Source organism: Hordeum vulgare, chromosome 1H (assembly GCF_904849725.1).
Source record: "Hordeum vulgare subsp. vulgare chromosome 1H, MorexV3_pseudomolecules_assembly, whole genome shotgun sequence".
NCBI lineage: Eukaryota > Viridiplantae > Streptophyta > Magnoliopsida > Poales > Poaceae > Hordeum > Hordeum vulgare.
This window is the reverse complement of record NC_058518.1, coordinates 260,659,710-260,680,012: the sequence shown is the minus strand read 5'-3', so window position 1 is coordinate 260,680,012 and position 20,303 is coordinate 260,659,710.

Below are 20,303 nucleotides of genomic sequence, written 5' to 3'. Positions count from 1 at the left end.
GTGTTAGGAGTGATCAGTTATGGAATCAAACACTGGTAACCGAAAGTAAGGCGGCAACAATGGAACTAATCACCCGGCAAAAGGCTAGGCCTTCCGTCATTTACCAAGTATATAGTTGCATTAATTAAATAGCAGTATAAACATAATGATATCAAAATACTAATGTTATCACATGAGACAGCTGGCACCTGCAACTAGCAAAGCTATCCATTAGAGATTGAGCAAGCCTACTTAGCCAAACAACTTTTTCTAGGAGTGGGAGGTGTTTTGGTTTCATGGCAATAACATGTGGCATTTATATCAAGTGGTAGGCAGCGGGCATGTATCGAAGGAAACGTGATTCTAAGCATAACAAAGCTAGATACGGTATCAAGGTCACGGTCATCTTGCCTGTGATGTCTTCAGCTTGGAACTGCTCTTGATCTTCCTGCACGTACTCTCCAGAATCCATGTACTCGCTCTCTGATCCCGAAGCAACCCAACATAAAATAACAGCCAATGAACACCAACACAACATGATGCAACAAACAATATGATGCATGTGTGAAGAAGGAAGCATGCATCACTATTCTAGTGACTTTCATATGCATTAGTTGAGTTAATTGAATTCTGGACAGAACCTCATATTAAGTGATCTTGACATGCATGATGATGGCATGAATATGTGCATCATGAGAAAATGATCTAAAAACATATAAAGACCGTGGAGAACGGAGCTACGGATCAACCGGAAACTACGAAACAAGATATGGAGACCTACGGTTCAAATCAACCACAAACAAACTCCAATGGCACACCCCTAGTGTTACCAGGTTGCCATATGATCAAGCAACAAAATATAAGTGGGGTGGTGCATGGAAACACACCACACCATCAACAATGCCCACACAAGCTTGAAATCAACAAAAACATGCAATGTGTTTTTAACAGCATCATAGCAGTTTGTCCACGATATTTAAAGTATCTATAGCCATCCAAATGAGCCAAACAAGATATGAGGCAAAAGCCATTAAAAAGTTCTACAACCCTGTGCAATAAGTTAATACAAAGGAATCAGACATGAGCAGATCTACACGCACTAACTTGGACAAAATATTACAGATTCTGGGACTTAGTGAAAATCTCATATTTTCATCAGTTGCTGATGCTCTGAAGCAGTTTGGCAGCCTACAAAATGATATCTACAAGAAGTGAACAAGCATGAAATTTAACAGGGAGCTAGAAAAACATAAAAGCTCACAAACTTTATTTTGTTGCATGGGATGATTCCCAACACATGACCTATTGCAACCAAGAGAACAGGGGAAGAAAATAACAGCAGATTCTCTGATTTTCACAAAGCTGTCAATTTCAGCCAAGTGTCGACTTTGACAAGGCACAAAGGTGCATACAAATTCCTATGAACAAAACAAAGACCCCATGTTGTACAGGGGTTCACCCACTACTAATACATCAAGGATTCATCCTCATAGGGTCAAGGCACCACCTAATACAAAGCACTAAACATGGCATCATGACAGAAAATAACAGTTTTATGAAGTTTCTCTAAAGTGAAATCTGATTGCACCAATGGATTCCTGGGATGATTCTACCTCGAAATCATATATAATACATGGGTACTTGCACATGTAACATCTAGGCACAATGGTAGCTCGAAAAACAAACCTAGAATCCAATATGAAATATAGGAACAATATCACATGTAGATATAGCACAAGTAGAAACATCTACACATACACATGCACACACACAAGCCCATACACCACTACATCACTCCATAGTGGCAAGCATGAGGGGTTAGCCCTCATGCACAAGTGCATATGTGCACCCATGCCCACACACACACATGCATGATTACATACACACACATATATGTGCTCACACACACACACAAACACACACACTATAAAAGGTGCAACATGAGGGCTAGGCCCTCTTGCAAATTTGCACCCACATGTACACATACACACACTCACATGTGTTCACACCTTCATGTGCACATACACACATATACACACACTCATGTGCACATATACATACAAGTGCATACACACATATGCACTCTAGGCTTTAAAGGAATTAAAATCTCCCCTGGTTTTGCCAAAAAGACAAACATTACTTGCTTCCCAAGAAAAGGGAAAGGGAAAAAACAGAGCAAAACAAAAAGGGGGAGGCCCCTGGATTCGAACCCAGGACCCCCTACAGTACAGCACCACACAAGCACCACTGGGCTACCACTTCACTCTGGACAGAGAGGAGGAAGGGGGCAGGTTATCTCCCTTTGCCAAGCAACTAACACCAGCAAAACAGAAATTTAAAAGGGGGCCGCGGGGGATCGAACCCCGGATGTGCCCGAACCAACAACAAACACCTACCACTCTCCTACTCGAACGGAACTTGACAAAGAGGGGGGAGTTTCTCTTTTGAGCATCCCCCTCTGCTCCTACTGCAGGCCAGCGGTGGCTGGAACAGGGGAGGCTCAACGGCGGCACTCCGGCGATCCACCACCTACGGCTACTACGGCGCGGGACTCGGGAGGTTGGGGAACCCATTCCCGCGCCAAACTCCACAGGAAAAGGCCTACGACGGCGGCGCGATGGCGCGGCTACGCCGGAACAAGTGGGCCTCGACGCCGGCGACCTACGGGCTCGGAGAGGGAAGCCTAAGCGCGGGGAAGAAGAGGAGGGGAGTTGCTCACCCAGAGAAACTCGGAGACGCGCTCGACGCCGAGGAAGAAGAGACGAGGCGACGCGGCGGCGCTGCTCTGCTCCGTCCTGACAAAACCGTCGTGGAGGGGGCAGCAGAGGAGGGGATCTCCCCTCCTAGCTCCGGGAACGGAACGAGGGAGGGTGTGCCATCCTCCCTGTGCGCGCAGAAGCGTCGAAGAAGTGCCGGCGACGAGGAAGAACGACGGCGAGGCGACTGTGGCACAGTTGAACTCTCTAAACTTACCTCTCTATCTCTCTCATCTGACTATAGAATGGCACAGGGGAAGAAGGAAGAGGTGGCGGCGGCGAGGAGGGGAGACGCGGAACCCTAGGAGGAGGGGCATGAATGACGAGGTTAAATAGCCCCCTCGGCGTCCGCGTACTCACGGCGTCGATCCTCTCTCGCACACTCTCCTCTATCTGACGGGAGAAATAGGGAACGCCGTCAGGGAGAAGAAAGGAGAGGGGGACGGGCTTGCGCGGGGGAAAAGGAGGAGATGGGCCAGGGGGAAGGAGGGAGCCAGCCCACCTCGCGCCAGATAATAGAGAAAAAATCAAAAGGGTTTTCTCATTTTAAATAACACCTTCAAACAAAAATGCACACAGCCACGCAGGGGTTTAAAGAAGACAACATAAAAATACCTAGGGCATAAGGGAATTATGCCCTATTTAAATAAAATATAAAACAGATTTTTGGAGCAACCAAATTAAATCCAAAAGAGGGATTTTAACTCCTGTTTTTGTATATAACACCCCATTTGGCTAAAAATTTAAAACCCCAAGTCAATGCCCATCAATCACAAGATAACACCCTAAAAGATCAACATTTTTCAAAAAGGGTTTGAACAAGTTAATACATGATCTCGAATAATAATGGAGAAGGTGTTTTTAAACCTTGTTTGAAAACACCAATGTTTGGGAGCAACATTGTTTTGAAAACACCACCACATTCAAAATGGATCAAGCAACAACAACATCACAACGGGATTGTCATGAATGCAATGCATGCCATGATGCAAGATGGAGACACAATACAAACCACATGAAATGATAACTCTTATAGCACTGAAATCATGGTTCTGAAATAGGAAAGGTTCCCAAAATAGCAAGGGTTACATCTGGGGCATTACACCTTTCCCGCAACTATCAACAAATATCCAAGAAGTTCCACAAATTCGTAATCACAATGATACCAATTATGACAGTACATCAAGACTCTCTCCACCGGTACTGGGGAGGCCAGACTCCTCTCGCCACTACTCGTATTGATGCAATTTCGAACATCCTCTACCCTCAGATATTAAGAAATCTGAATGATAACTATGTGCCAAGAATCCCGTGGAGCTCAACTCCCCGAAAGAAATCAAGTCAAAAGTTAAGGCAACACAGTGCTGATGCTATGCAGATGATGCAAATGATGCGATGATGAATGCGACAATCAAATAAATCACATGGCGACAATGTAATAAAAGGGCAATCTTCTGAAGCGTCAGTTCTGGGCTATTACACTAATGCTCTTGACTCTTGAGATTCATGTAACGTTTGCTCAATTAATTGTTTTCTTGAAATATTGTATGTCCTTACTATACTTCAGGGGTGTGTCTTGTTTCTATTCGTCTTGGTTTCCATGTTTTCTTTTGGAGTTAGTACTCATGATGATGCACTTACACAGGGTTGGAGAAAGACTCGCATATGATATACCTTATTACTCCCAACTTGAAGGTTTATAGAGGGTCACTCAGATCACTAAACGTTGTTGTTTGTGCACTTTATAATTACTTGTAATACACTTTTTCATTTGCCCTTATAAACCTCGAGTCATAAATATTTTACTTTGACATATTATTTTTGTCATCAAAATATGTAACAACAGAGTAATTGTTGGTCAAAGGCTTGTCCTAATGAACCTTAATACCTAGGTAATCTTTGTTGGACTTAATCTTGTTATGACTTGGACAAGAAGTGCAAGGCGTCTCTAGTATGAAAGTGAGTAGCCAAAAGGAAAATGGACCTCGAGTAGCCTTAGTGAGAAAGGGTTGCAACAAGCAATAGTAAAAACAAATTTTGAGTTTGTTATGGTCATATGCTTAATGCTAAGGAAACTAACTACGCATGAGTACCATCTAGTGAGACGTACATACCTTGAAGTTGCTGGTTGTAGATCCCACATAGCATCCATGCCCCCACCCCACCCTCTTTGCACTGGCTTTTCTCCCCAAGAGAAAACTGCATCAACAAGAATAACTTGTTAATTGTCAGCCCACAAATAATGAAAAAAAATCTGAGAACTAAATGTGATCAAAAGTGAAAAACAATATAGTAAGCATGAGTATGTGTCTACTACATAGCTAGGTAGCCACATGACACAAGTTTTGAATACTCAAATACCGATTCCTAAACATATCAAATTAGGCTACATAACTAGAAGTCTAAAATGGCATAAAAATGTCCACATAACACCATCATAGTAAAAGGCCTAAAACTGGCCAACTTTGTCATGTCTCTCAAAGTCTCGACTCTCACCTCCAAGCATCAATAGCCATCATCAAACTCATCCATGGTGGCATTGGTGTTGTATTCACCATCTTTATCAACATTGTTGGATCTTCATCATCATTGCTCACATCATCATCGCACATAGTCTGAATCCTCCTCTTCATTGGGGTTGGGCTGTTGAGGATACCTAAGTGTTGCTCTAGCTCCAAGTCCTCTTCCCCCATCTTCTTCAAGTAGTATTGGACGTATTTCTCTACGTCACTTGCACTGCCTTTGAACTGAACATAGACAGCTAACAGCCCCTCCGACGTTTAGTACTTGTCCTAGAAAGATTGCAACCTTGAAGGCTCGAAGATGCACTAATACCCACATCAGCATCCTCCCATGTAATGTCATCGGGATATACTCGATCACTTTGAGGTAGTGATACTATTGGGTCAACCCACTCGTTGCCCCAATCAAAATCTTCAATGACTAGATGGTCAAAGTTTGTGTCACCCGCCTTCGCATGCCTCTTTTGAAACCTATGCATCATCTTCCGGTTATATGAAAGAAAGACACAATTATTCAACCTTTTCCACTAAAGGCCATTCCTTTTCTTTGTATGGATCTAAGAAAGGCAAAACAATAAATAAATGGCTTGTTCGAAGACTTGAAGTACTATTGAAAAGCACAAAGAGTTTACTTACTAGTTAAATCATAAATTCAAATTCACTCCAATTCTCATACAACTGGATGATGAAGCACAAAGACCGACAATGTGTTTTACGAATCTTTGTATCTCAATGTCCCGACCACCATATACATGCCACCGATCAACTAAAATGATAAAAGAAAATTATTAAGAGTGAACATGCTTAATCTAACATGTTGGAATTAACAATATTCAGAAGGTTTTTTCCTAGTATTTTTTATTGCCTTCGCATTATAAAAGGAGCCTCAACGGGTCTCAATGGTCCAACCACCATATGTTGTAGGCTCTTGTTAAGCTCACCATCAGGTAGTTTGCTTGCTTTTAGAATAAGGCATGATTGTCTGGTTTGTCAGGCTCATGCACGTAGTCGTGTTGCACGCACACTCATCGTTGTTTCTATTTTGGTTTGACTTTATCTCCCGATATTTTAGTCTTCTTCTTCTTCTTATACTTCTTCTTCTTTTACTTCTTATTCTTTTAGTCTTCTTCTTCTTCTTCTTCTAACTTTTTTAATTACTCCCATTTTTGCATATTTGATTCACTTCATGGAAGCTGGCATTTATGGACTGCTAGTGTTCATTTTTGTCATTTGTATTGACGAACAACGTGAAACTTATGTATGTATATATGGATGAACTATGCGAAACTATGTATTGTGCTAGCCTATGTGTTCTCTAGCTTGTTAAATATTTCACTATGATGTTGGAAATATATGTGCTATGAAATATATGTACCGAATATGTCTAAAAATATATACATATATATATATATATGCTACGAAAATGCAGGGAAATAAAATAAAATAGATAGAAAAGGGGCAATACAAGCTCTTTGCCATGTGCCAGCGGATGGCAAAGCCCATTGCCATATGCCAGCAGAAGACAAAGATGACACGTGGCAGCAGGCTGTGCAACGTGGGAGCATCAGGTCTGACTCATTTGGTCACTTTGTCGTCTGCTGGCACATGGTAAAGGCTTGTGGCAGACAAATGCGGTAGTACCGCTCCTAGCAGCGGTAGTACTACTCCTAGGAGTGGTAGTACCGCTCTGCTTCGGCTGTGAGTGGGGGGTTACGGTTGGATTCTCTCCCCCACTATATAAAGGGGTCTTCTTCCTCAAGAAGGTTACCTCTTACCTCCCCAAGCTCCATTGTTGCTCCAAAGCACATTTCCGCCCGATATCTCTCCCTAGCCAATCAAACTTGTTGATTTCCTAGGGATTGGTTGAGAAGGCCCTGATCTACACTTCCACCAAGAGATATTTGATTCCGACCACTAATACCTTGCGGATCTTGTTACTCTTGTGTGTTCGAGCACCCTAGGCGGTTGAGGTCACCTTGGAGCCACATTCCATTATGGTGAAGCTTCGTGCTCTTGTTGGGAGCCTCCAAGCTTTGTGTGGAGATTGACCCAACCTTGTTTGTAAAGGTCCGATCGCCGCCTTCAAGGGCACCAACAGTGGAATCACGGAATCTCGCATTGTGTGAGGGAGTGAGGAGAATATGGTGGCCTGGGTGGCTTCTTGGGGAGCATTGTTCCTCCACACCGCTCCAACGGAGACGTACTTATTATCAAAGGGAAGGAACTTCGGTAACACATCCTCGTCTCCATCGGTTCCACTTGCGGTTATCTCTTACCTTTACTATGTACTTATTATTGTTGTGGTGTATTCCTTGCTTGCACTAGTTTTCTTTGTTGTTAGCATCATCTAGTTTTCTCACCTAGTTGTTCGTCTAGAGAACCTTTTGTTGCTAACCCTAATTTGTTAATAAGAGCTAAAAATTGGTAGTTTCCTATTCACCCCCTTTAGTCAACCATATCGATACTTTAACAAGGTGTTAGAGAAAATAAATGATAATGCATATAAACTTGAGCTGCCTCCAGAGTTTTGGGGTTAGTTCCACGTTTAACATTGCAAATTTGAAGCCTTATTGGGGTGAGGAAGATGAGCTTCCGTCGAGAACGATTTCATTTCAAGAAGGGGGGATGATGAGGACATCAATACCATGGTAACACCGACAACCCCTGCTGGTATACATATTGGACCAATTATTAGAGCTTGTGCACGCCAATTGAATTACGAGGTACTTACAATTCTTGGAAATCCTTCTAATGTTCACGAACATATGGTGTTGCCTAAATTAGATGCTTTTGTTTTACTTATGAATGAAGTACCTAGCGTGGACAAGAAGGATGGCCATTGAAGCGGGATCAAGCATGGACAAGAAGGTGCACGCATGGGAAAGAGCAATGGAGTTTCTAGTGGTGATTTTCGCACTTTGAAGCCACCATAAGGAGAGCATGAAGGCTTGGACGAAATATACAATATGCCACTTCATAAATTTCATCTATAGACTATTATAGGTGTTGTGTCACCTGTGTTTGGGCCAGGCCCATGTATATTTGAAATACCGCATTATAGGCTATCTTTATAGTCCGTATCAAGGGGAAACTGAGTTAGAGTTGGTTTCAGACCCCTCCTCCAAGGGGTCACGAAATTCCCCCTATTCCCCCATATATACAGCCCTTAGGGCGCCATTCAGACTTGGGTTTTGTTTAGATTAAAAGTTCTCCATAGCTACAACTCCACGTTCTTCGTTTGTGTTCTACGACCAGACCAAGACGTCACACAACCCCACTTTCATCAATAGAGCTTTTCTCTTAAATTCGTATTATCCATATTGCAATTTCAATTTCTTGCTTGTTTTTAGTTTATGTGCAGGCAATAGACCTTCATGGCCAGGTTGATCATGCTCCAGTGTGGTCAATAACCTCTCGGAGTTGGTTTAGCTATAGCTAAGGCGCGACGTCCTCGCATGTTCGTAGTCGGCTCGTCAAAGTCTACTCGACCAAAAACGATAGCCACCATCTCATCAAAAGACGGGACACCTTTGCCTCTATCAGGGTGGTGTCCAAGGAGGTGGGAGTACATCCTAAGGCAGCCTAAAACTAACCCTAGGTCATACAAGTGCTATGTTCCCAAGTGGAGGTGATGCAACATCTTTGGACTTATAGTTTGACTCGGATTCTGGTGCAACGGCAGAATGTTTCGTCAACATCTCCGCGTTCCACACGAGTTTGAAGGTGATTAAAATTGGACTGGAACATATACGAAATCTGCTTTTCAACAATAAAAATCACCCTATTCGCCATCTGGATGCAAAACTTCTTGGCGTTTTGAAACAAGTATGTCTGTTGAGCTTGAATCTGAGTCCAGAACGTGAGAGACTTGAACTCTATCTTATCTTGGGCTAAAAGTGACGCCAGAGAACTTCGTGAACAACACCTAAACATCTATTTTTCCCTTATATTCATATGTGCATTATACAAGTGTCTCATAGTTCTGGGATTAGGTATTGAAACAAAAAGAGGTGAAGTACTTTTGTTGTGTATAGCATAAATAAATTATTGCATAACTTCTATTAGAAATCACCTCAAATAAATACGCATATGCAATATTTGTGATCATATCCAAGGTAACCATGTCCTAGTCATCCTCTTTGTGATGGATCTTCATGAGGACTTCCTGATAGTCGTTGTAGTTCGATAGAAATACATGCTCATTTGCATGTCCAACAATCATGTAGTTTGAGAGGTCTTCTTGAGTAGACTAAGTTGGGAACCACTGCAAAGGAAAAAAGATAAAAATATTGTCATCTAGCAACTCATTATGGGCAGTAAAAAGGCTACAAGGTTCTGAGTTAATATACTGCAAATCACTTTTGTCTTGGAAAAATTATAAATAAATAGTTTAATTGCCACTGTTTAAACAATAGAGAGCCTGGACTGGGGGTGCGCACCGTGCGCTCTCTATTGTTGCGGCTTGGATCCTTCCCTTTGGAAGAAAATGGCTGCAGGGTGCCCCCTGGATGTCGTGGATGCGCTATTTACCCTTGGAAGAGACAGATAGGTCTCCCTTGTCGTTCTTATCGTCATCAATGAGGTCTTACTTGGGAGCTGATGATGCCAAGACACCACTATATATAGAACGTGACCTTGAGAAATGACAAAAGGGTCTATATGGCGATGACGGAAAATTCTTGACAACAAAGCACAGTAGATTAGCGACGGGACCATGGAGGAGATCCATGGGGGTTGAACCCGAGGGGGTGGGGTGTGCCACTTAACTTGTGGCATAGCCCGTATCAAGCCATCGGTGTCGACGAGCTCAATGCCGTAGCCGTCTGCTGGGACATACAGACATGCGAAAGCAGAGGTTTTGTGGTGCGGGGGGAGGGGGAGGGCTGGTGGTGTTTGAGGAAATGTCAAGGCTACTGAAAAGTTTACTAGGCGGGACTGCAACGCGGAATCTCGGGGCTACTGAAATTTAGATTAGGGATTGAAGTGGCATGGCCCCCGCGGGAGCAACAAACATCGCACACAGCCCAAACACATTAAGTGTGTGCTATCAAATAGGAAAAACCCACGGAACCATCATTTTTCAAATGGCTCAAGGCGGTAGATATTTTTTAGATTGCGAGGGAAGTCTCGTGGAGCCCAATCGTGTCCAGCGCCCACCAGTGAACCATGCTGATGTGACACCGCACGACCGTGGCACACCGATAGCTGAAGGGAATGGTGTGTGTTGAGTGTACAATTGCAAACAGTTGTTTCATTCAAATCGTCTACTATTTAGTCCTGTAATAATAATATATAGGAGCATTTCTCCAAAAAATGCGGGAAAGGGTTTTAAACACAAACACACCTCCATGTGGGACAAAAATATGTATGCAAAGGGTGTTATGATACATTTGAAATGCCCGCAACTTTGATGCGTCACATGTTTGGTCCGCCGTCAGTTCGTGTCAGCGGTAGGGAATCCTAGAAACAATACATGCCCCCAAATAGGTATTGCGTCTCACCCTACCGTAACACAAAAATGAAACCTACATGAATCCAACATGGTCAAACCACCCCATCTCGCTTCCGATCAAAGGTAGACTATGTCACACACGCCTTGCAGCACGGACATCCTCACCAAAGAAGCAACATTGGTGATGCGGAGAATCCAATGGACATCACTAGGACAAGAGACTGTTTGGCAAGTGCACATGCCACATCTACTCGATATACATAAAGGTTAATCATCTCCTATACACGTGCTCACTGGACCCCTTCGAGGATGGTATACTACTTGACACTCCTCTCGTGTGCATGCTGATACGTCCCAAACGTATCTATAATTTCTGCTTGTTCCATGATCATTTGGGTGAAATTGTTATATGTTTTGCTACACTTTTATATCTTTTTACACATATTTGAACTAACCTACTAACTAAGTGCACCCAGTGCCAGTTTCTATCTGCTAATGTCTATTTTTCACGGGCTTTTACCCAATTATCCGAAGTCCAAAAAATCCCGAGAAAAATATATAAAAAATCAGTGTAACGGAAGCTTCCATATCACCGAAGATGGGCCACACGGGGGCCAGGGGCCGTCCAGGCGACCTCCTAGCGCGGCCTACCCTTGGACGCTTCCCGGACGTGTCGTTAGTAGTCCTCGTTGGACCATGAGTCCATGACCAGTAGCTATGTGATGTCTTCTCTCCAATCTTGTGCTTCAATGGTTTGTCCTTGTGAGCTGCCCTACATGATCAAGGCATCTATGTAATTCTCTTGCTATTGCTATGATCGGTTTGTTGGGATCTGATGGATTATGAGATTATGTTCAGATTATTATGAGTTATAAATCTGATTATCCTTTTATATTATGTTCCTTAGTGATTCATGCATGTTCTCCGTTGCTATTTATTGCTTTGGCCGAGTAGTAGATTGTAACTCCAAGAGGGAGCGTTATGCATGATTGTGGATTCATGCCCCTCGATGTCTAGCTTGAGTGACTGAAACGTGAGACTAGGGGATGTGTTGTTGCCACCAGGGAGAAATTAACGGTGCTTGTGTCCGCGGTTGCAAGGACTGTTTACCTTACGCATAGTTCGTTAATGCAGTTGTCCGTTGCTTTGAGTTTACACTTTGGGTGGGGCTCGAAACTTAATACCAACGAGATGTTCTGGATAGATATCTCAAGGTGGATGATTAGTAAGTAGATGTTGATGAATAGACGGTCTACTTGTCCTGGTGTACTACACATTACTATTGAACCTCTAACTATCAAGTAGCATAATTAGCATTGCGGTGCGTTCATAATTCTGTCAATTGCCCAACTGTAATTTGTTTACCCAAGCATAGTTGTTTATCGCCTTTTGGGAGAGAGACATCACTAATGAACATCATGTGACTCCGGTCCATATCATCATCATTGTTTACACCTCCATCATTTACCATTTTCATTTACTTTTCCATTGCAATCACTATCACCAATCCCGCTTGTGTTTTGATCCTTTGCAAACTACAAGGCCGGAGAGATTGACAACCTCTTTGTACTCGTTGGGAGAAAAGTTATTTGTGTGTGTGTGCAGGTCCACGTCTCCTGCTAGCGCCAGGGTGGGAGACACCTACTTGTTGATCCTAGGAGTCCTCCTGCTTCGATAAACCTCACAGTCTCCGTGTAAGGGAAAACTTGCAGCTGACTACATCTCAACCTTCCACTTGGGGTAACCAACGAGGTGCAAGAAGTATATACATCATCTCGTCATCAATCAAAGTTTTCTGGCACCGTTGCCGAGGACTCGAGTCTTCAAGATAGAGGAGTTGCACGCTATCTTTTACTTTTGCTTTTTAGTCTTGTTAGTTTGCTTTCTAGTTTTTGCTTTAGAGTCTTATACCAAAAACCACAACAAAATTAGTTGCTTGTTTATTTAGTATGTCTAAGTCTTTTGCCTTTGGTGTTTCACCCGAACGAGAGATTCTCACCTTCAAACAAAGGGTTGGTGAAAGTTTTAAAGATGCTTGGTATAGAATTAAAGACTCTCAAGATAGAACCACCAAGAAGCAATCCACCACTATTTTGCTTAGAAATTTTATGTCGGTATTACTTCTTGGCATATGTTTGTTCTAGACAAGGCAATAGGTGGGAATTTCTTGGAAGATCACGTTTGGGAGGCTCTTAACATTATGGAAAATCTTGTTGGAATGCTCCCTATTGTCAACATAAAAGATGATATCACTTTAGCTCACATTATGAGTAAACTTGAGAATATAGAGCTAAAGATGCCAAATATGGGTAAAATAAATGAAGAAGATCTTAGGATTCAAGGGAACTTAAATAGACTTGATAGCTTCATGAACAAAATTCACAAAACTTTGGAGACCCTTAAATCCCATGATGTGGATCCTTCTAGGATTGATAAGATCGGGGATATTATTGAAATTGTAGGAACTACTCTATCCTCCATTAAGACTAAAAAGGTAGAAAGCCCCGCGAGGAAGGGACCTAAGTTCGCTCATGAATCCAAGGTTCCTCAACCCAAAACAAATATACCTATTGCTAGGGGTGTTGAAACTGTGAAGACCTTGGAAGAGATACCTCTCTTAACTAGAATTAGAAATGAAATTCCAATTGGTCTTACTACCTTTGCTTTTGATCCTAGAAGTGTTTCCACTAAGCCTCTCTTTGAGAGTCCTATTAATATTAGTTGTACTATTGAAGAGCTATTTGAGGAACCTTGTGATGATTCAATTGATACAACTTGATCTTCTTGCATCATGCCTAGCTCAAAGGCATAAAAGAAAGTGCTTGTTGGGAGGCAACACAATTTTTTTTTACTTTCAGTTTTAGTGGTCTTGATGCTTGTTACTAATGTAGCCTCCGGTTATTTTTAAGCTTTGTGCCAAGTTATAGCCTCCGGTTGCAAGAAAGTTCAAAAATTGTGACATGCTGTCCAGAAACAGATTATGTGTGCTTGACGGAAAAATTCGCCAAAACTCACCAGATCATCCCTTTCATCTGAATTTTTTTGACACCATGATCTATATAATTCCATTTCTTGCATATTTTTTCATTTTTTTTATTTGAGTTGCACAAGTTCCCAGAAAAAATTATTTACTACCTGTTGTTCTGTTTTTCACAGATTCGGCCACGTTTTGCGTTTTCATCATTTTGTAAATCCTAAGATTACTTTTTATTTGCAAAAACCTTTTGGCAATCATGAGAAGCAGTAGATATTCATGAAAATCTTTATTTCCAGTAGGTAATGAATTATTTTATCATGGGTACTAACCACTGTAATCAGCTTATGATGAGTTTTGTATGAAGGGAGTTTTCAAGTAAGCGATGGGAGATGATGAAAGAAGATACAGGAGTGTCTAGCGCTCAAGATTGGGGATTCCCCCATGCACCCCAAGAAATATTCAAGGAGACTCAAGCGTCTAAGCTTGGGGATGCCCCCGTGCATCCCCTTCTCTATCGACAATCATCAGTTCATCCATCTCCATGCTATATTTTTATCACTTCATATGTTATGTGCTATGCTTGGAGCATCCCGCTCTTTACTTTTTAGTTTGTTTTAGTTTTGCTTAATGCTCATAACAAGTCGGAACCTAGCCTACCTTGTTTGGGAGATAAACACTCTCCATTCCACTCTAGAACACAACATAGGTTTTCATGCTTATCTTATTTTTGTGTTCTTTATCTTTCCATAGCTACTATCATGCTTATCTTTTTCAGAGATTTTATTTAGATTGATTTTGGAACTCTCTCGAGTTATCATGTTTATCTTGTTTAGAGAGTTGGCCTGTTGCGCTGAGTTTTGTGTCTTGCATGAGTAGGTAATTGAGGTTGCTATTTAAGTAGAGTAGTAACTTGCAATAGTTTTGAGGTATTGATTTGAGTAATGTTTGGACTATTGGTGCCAAGAGCTTGAGCCTATTAGTGATAGGTGTCATATTTTGGGAAATCCGTGTGTCTTTCAAAAACTAAAAATTAGTTGAGAACTCTAGCTATTAAATTGATCGCTAACCTGTGGAGGGGTTGGAATATATAGAGTACCCTCACGTTACCATGAGTCGAGGATGCACAAGGATAACCAGACCCCCAAACACTCCTCCTCGGGGTACTTGTCTCTTTGTGAATTCCCTAACTAGATAGATAGTTATCGATACTAAGTGTACGAGTTCTTCGGACTAATGTGAGTATTCGATTGTTGGCACTTCCACCATCCATTTTTTGCTAGCCTCTTCGTACCGTGCATTGCCCTTACGGTGCATCCAAATCCATGTCATGATACGCTTTTTCATACATAAGCCTCATTATATCTTTCCTCAAAACAGCCACCATACCTACCTATTAAGGAATTTCCATAGCCTTTCCGAGATACATTGCCATGCAACATCCACCATCTCATGACTTGATCTTCATGTCATACATGCTTTTGCTTGATCGAGGAGCTGCATGATAGTTGGGCCTTGCCCAAATTATTGCTACATGATGCGCTAGTATCATTGCATATCCTGCTACACTGGCAGAGGCATACATTTGCATACATCATGATAGTTCTCACTTGTCTTTATGTTGAGTAGTTCTTATAAAGTGTGATGATCTTCTTTTTATTCATGTAAAACATAGAGTGTTGCCCTTAAGTGAGGAAAAGATCCCAAAGAGGACAAAGCAAAAGATCCCAAAGAGGACAAATGAGAGATAAATAGGAAGATCCAAAGAGGCCACAAAAAAGAGAAAAAAAAATAAAAAGAGAGAATGGGGCAACACTACTATTCCATTTGAAGATCCACACTCGTACTCAATTGCTATATTTGTACTACATAGATATTATCAATCATTCACAACTATGTGGGGACCCTTACACTATAGAACTTGGTTTCCATATTCCAATGGTGAGCCTCCTCAAATGAGCTCTAGGTCTTTGTGAGAAACCAAGTTGGATGCACCCCCACTAGTTCCATTGGAGAGCCTACCTTACCTCATATGTGCATCTGTTACATGGCAATCGCTACTCCTCACATCATATCTATCATTTGGCTTTCTCTCGCCTATGGTTGTCCTCATTGATGTGAGACTTTCACACCTTTTTGTCTTCCTTCCCCATCATTATTCTATTTGCCATCCTAAGTGCCAACATATCTTGCTTACGCTCATCCATTGCATGAGTGCTCAAAGTCGAAAGGGAGAGGATCATTTTGACTTGTCCCTGACTAGTGTTCTGGGGATGACTCAAAATAAGATTTCGAAGGAGAGCAAGTGTGAAATTTTAGTACATTGAGTTCTCAATTAAAAAATATTTTATGATCTCAACCCATCTCGCACTTCTTGCATGCAAACACCATTTGGAGACATTCGAGTCATGGACAATGAGATCTCTTGCACCTTTATGTTCTTACTTTGCTAATTTCAATACTAGATATAGACTCTTGCTTGTTATTGTCTTCACTTGAATTGCATATCTTACTTGCTTTACTTTGAAGTCCTTATATGTGTGTTAGCATGTCACAATAGAAATTATTGTGTTATCATTTATCTACTCGAGGACGAGCAAAAATTAAGCTTGGGGATGTTAATACGTCCCAAACGTATCTATAATTTCTGCTTGTTCCATGATCTTTTGGGTGACATTGTTATATGTTTTGCTACACTTTTATATCTTTTTACACATATTTGGACTAACCTACTAACTCAGTGCACCTAGTGCCAGTTTCAGTCTTCAGATGTCTGTTTTGCAGGGGCTTTTACCACATTTTCCGAAGTCCCAAAAATCCTGAGAAAAATATATAAAAAGTGAGCGTAACGGAAGCTTCTAGATCACCAAAGATGGGACAGAGGGGGTTCAGGGGCCGTCCAAGAGACCTCCTGGCGCGGCCTACCCCCTGGTCGCGCCCACAAGCCGCCTGGGTGGGTCCCACCTCCTCTGGTGCCCTCCTTCGGCCTATATTTACCTCTTCGAGAGAAAACCCTTCCATAAGATCCAGTATCGCGAATTTCTGCATCATTCCGCCGCTGCAGCGCTTCCGAGATCCGAAGCGTCAGGAGACCTCTTCCTGGCACCCTGCCGGAGGGAGGATTGACCTCCGGGAGCTTCTCCACCACCATGGACGCTTTCTGGACGTGCCGTGAGTAGTCTTCCTTGGACCATGAGGCCATGACCAGTAGGTATGTAATGTCTTCTCTCCAATCATGTGCTTCAAACGTAAGTCCTTGTGAGCTGCCCTACATGATCAAGGCATCTATGTAATTCTCTTGCTATTTCTATGCTCGGTTTGTTGTGATCCGATGGATTATGAGATTATGTTCTGATTGTTATGAGTTATATATTTGATTATCCTTTTATATTATGTTCCTTAGTGATTCATGCATGTTCTCCGTTGCTATTTATTGCTTTCGCCGAGTAGTAGATTGTAACTCCAAGAGGGAGCGTTATGCATGATTGTGGGTTCATGCCCCTCGATGTAGCTTGAGTGACAGAAACACGAGACTAGGGGATGTGTTGTTTCCAGTAGGGAGAAAACAATGATGCTTGTGACCGCGGTTGCAAGGATTGTTTACCTTACGCATGGTTTGTGAATGCAGTTATCCGTTGCTTTGAGTTTACACTTTGGGTGGGGCTCGCAACTTAATACGGGCGAGATGTTCTGGATAGATATCTCAAGGTGGATGATTAGTAAGTAGATGTTGACGAATAAACGGTCTACTTGTCTTGGCGTACTGTCCATTTCTATAGATCCTCTAACTATCAAGTAGCATAATTAGCATTGCGGTGCGTTCATAATTTTGTCAATTGCCCAACTGTAATTTGTTTACCCAAGCGTAGTTGTTTATCGTCTTTTGGGAGAGAGACATCACTAGTGAACATCATGTGACTCCGGTCCATATCATCATCATTGTTTACACCTCCATCATTTACCGTTTTCATTTACTTTTCCGTTGCAATCAATATCACTTTTCCCGCTTGTATTTTGATCCTTTGCACACTACAAGGCCGGAGAGATTGACAACCTCTTTGTACTTGTTGGGAGCAAAGTTATTTGTGTGTGTGTAGGTCCACTACTTCTGCTAGCGCCAGGGTGGGAGACACCTACTTGTTGATCCTAGGACTCCTCCTGGTTCGATAAACCTTACAGTCTTCGTGTAAGGGAAAACTTGTTGCTGACTACATCTCAACCTTCCACTTGGGGTAAGCAACGAGGTGCGAGAAGTATATCCATCATCTCGTCATCACATGCATAGGTATTGTCGAAGCTTCACAAATGACGACGAGGAGTGCAAGCACCAAGGAACAACTACACCATCCGCGAGGGAAGCGTGGAAGCGACGGTGTAATTAGACGGAGTTGTTGAAGCTACAACGACCAGACATCCGGTCCGAGGCCGGACTTTTCGACGCGTGTGAAGAAGAGTTGGAGCAGCGCCCCCGAGCAGCCAAAGCTATAGCGGCCGGACATCCGGAACTATCCGGGACATCCGGTGCCCCAAGACAAGCCAGACATCTTGTGCCTGCTCGAAAATCCAGCGTGAGGACACCCAAAGCTGCAACTCCCTGACTAGCGCCAGGCCGGACATCCAACCAAAGCCCCGGACATCCGGCGCCTTGCGATCGGCCGGACATCCGGCCCCTAGCCCGGACATCCGATGCCTTCCTGCATGCAGCCAATGGGTCGAAGGCCTATGTATCCCCCTCTCACTTACCCCTTCGTGTCTAGGACTATATATACTCCACCCCTCCTCATTTATAGGGTTAGAAAAGTGCTAGTTCATTCACAGATGAGCTTTGCTCCTTCCTCTATATATCATATGGAGATCAATGCCTACACCGGAGAAGATACCTCGAGGATGTCAAGGCCCCTTTCAAGGGAAGATCCATTTTGGATTCAAGAACCCTCTCTCCTAGAGATTTGGATGCACTTGTGCAGCGACGTGCTATACAAACGGTTTTTAATCCCTTTCCATGACGACATTTTAAACTGCCACCTAGTGAATGTGGATGATAGGGGGGTCCTTCCCACACGACCTAGAAACCTTCGGGGATAGGTCCTCCGGTCACTCACGCTACACAAAATGATCTCGTGTGCGAACGGGCTAGCCGTCACATACAATTATACGTGCCAAATCATTTCCATTTGTATGTACATCCCACACAATGAATCCAAGATGAATGTTTCCATTGGTATCTACATCCCACATGATTAATCCCAGAAAAATGTTTCCATTCACACGTACATCACACACAATTGTCCCCATAACTCGTGTCTAATAGTGTTTCCAGTGCAGACGATATTAACAATTGTATCATATGCGTTCTTGAATGCATCCCGCACGGTGAGTAGAAGAAACTTAGTGGTGTAGGTTGTCCATCACACACACTTCTTATGTGGAAAGCATCTGCTCAAGGTGGCCTAACGCAAACAGTTGTCAAGAGGAAGTCGTGTGTGATTGTTCATTGATCCAACACGTTTTCGTCCTAGAAACTATGTGTTTTTTCTTAGGCCATCACCCTTGGTAGTTTCTCAATAACCATTTGCAATAGAAAACCCCAATTAGCAGGTTAATTGGCCTATTATAAATAATCCATTTATTAGTCAAATTGACATTTTCATATTAATGACACAATATATTTCACCGTATTACGGTACCAGGATTTCGTAATTGAAATACATCAGAGTACAACATCATGTAGCTTCAGCACTCACTTACAACATATAGGCATATAGCTAGCTACCCTATTACACAACTACATCATCACCAAGTTTCACATGCAACATCTATAAAATTTGGAAATTAGCATCATAGACATTAGATAGAGAGATGAATCTCATCTGGAAAGCTACTGAAGCGGAAGTCGAATATTCAGCCTTCATTGATGTTGAATGTCTTTGCAACTTTAGGCCAGTGCCTGTGGATGATTGACTTTATTCCTTCATCCTCTTCATGGCAAGAACATTTAATCCTAACACAGTTCATATGCATAGGAATTTTGCAAGCAAACAATTTATTCTGGCAATAATCAACTTGCATAGGAAGGAAAAACAAGCATAACTTCAAAACCTTGAATACATAGGGAGGAAACTTGATATTATTACAATTCATGCAAGCATATGTTGCTCCCTCATAATAATTTTCAGTAGCATCATGAAGGAATTCAACAAAATAACTATCACATAAAGCATTCTCTCTGTCGAACCTGGACGGCAATACCTTGATCGATAGGTATGCCTATATGTGGGGGAGAGAGATGAAGGGGCACCACGCACCTGTGGTTCTACTGGAGAACCCCAAGAAGAAGATCCCATCAGATTCGTATCACTTCTTCTGCATGTACTTTTATTGTGGTCTCTCCCCCCTTTTTTGATTTCTTCTGTACCATGATGGAAGTGTATGGATTTCACCTTCTGGATTTCACGCCCAATGCAATGGCGTGCATGGTGACCTTCGCCCCACGTGTGCGACAACTTTGTTGGGTTCACCCCCAATGTGGACTTGTTTAGGCACTTCTTCCTCCCCCGGATAGAGGACAAGCATCACCGCTCGGAGAATGTTAGCTAGATTCCTCAGGGCAAGAAAGAGGA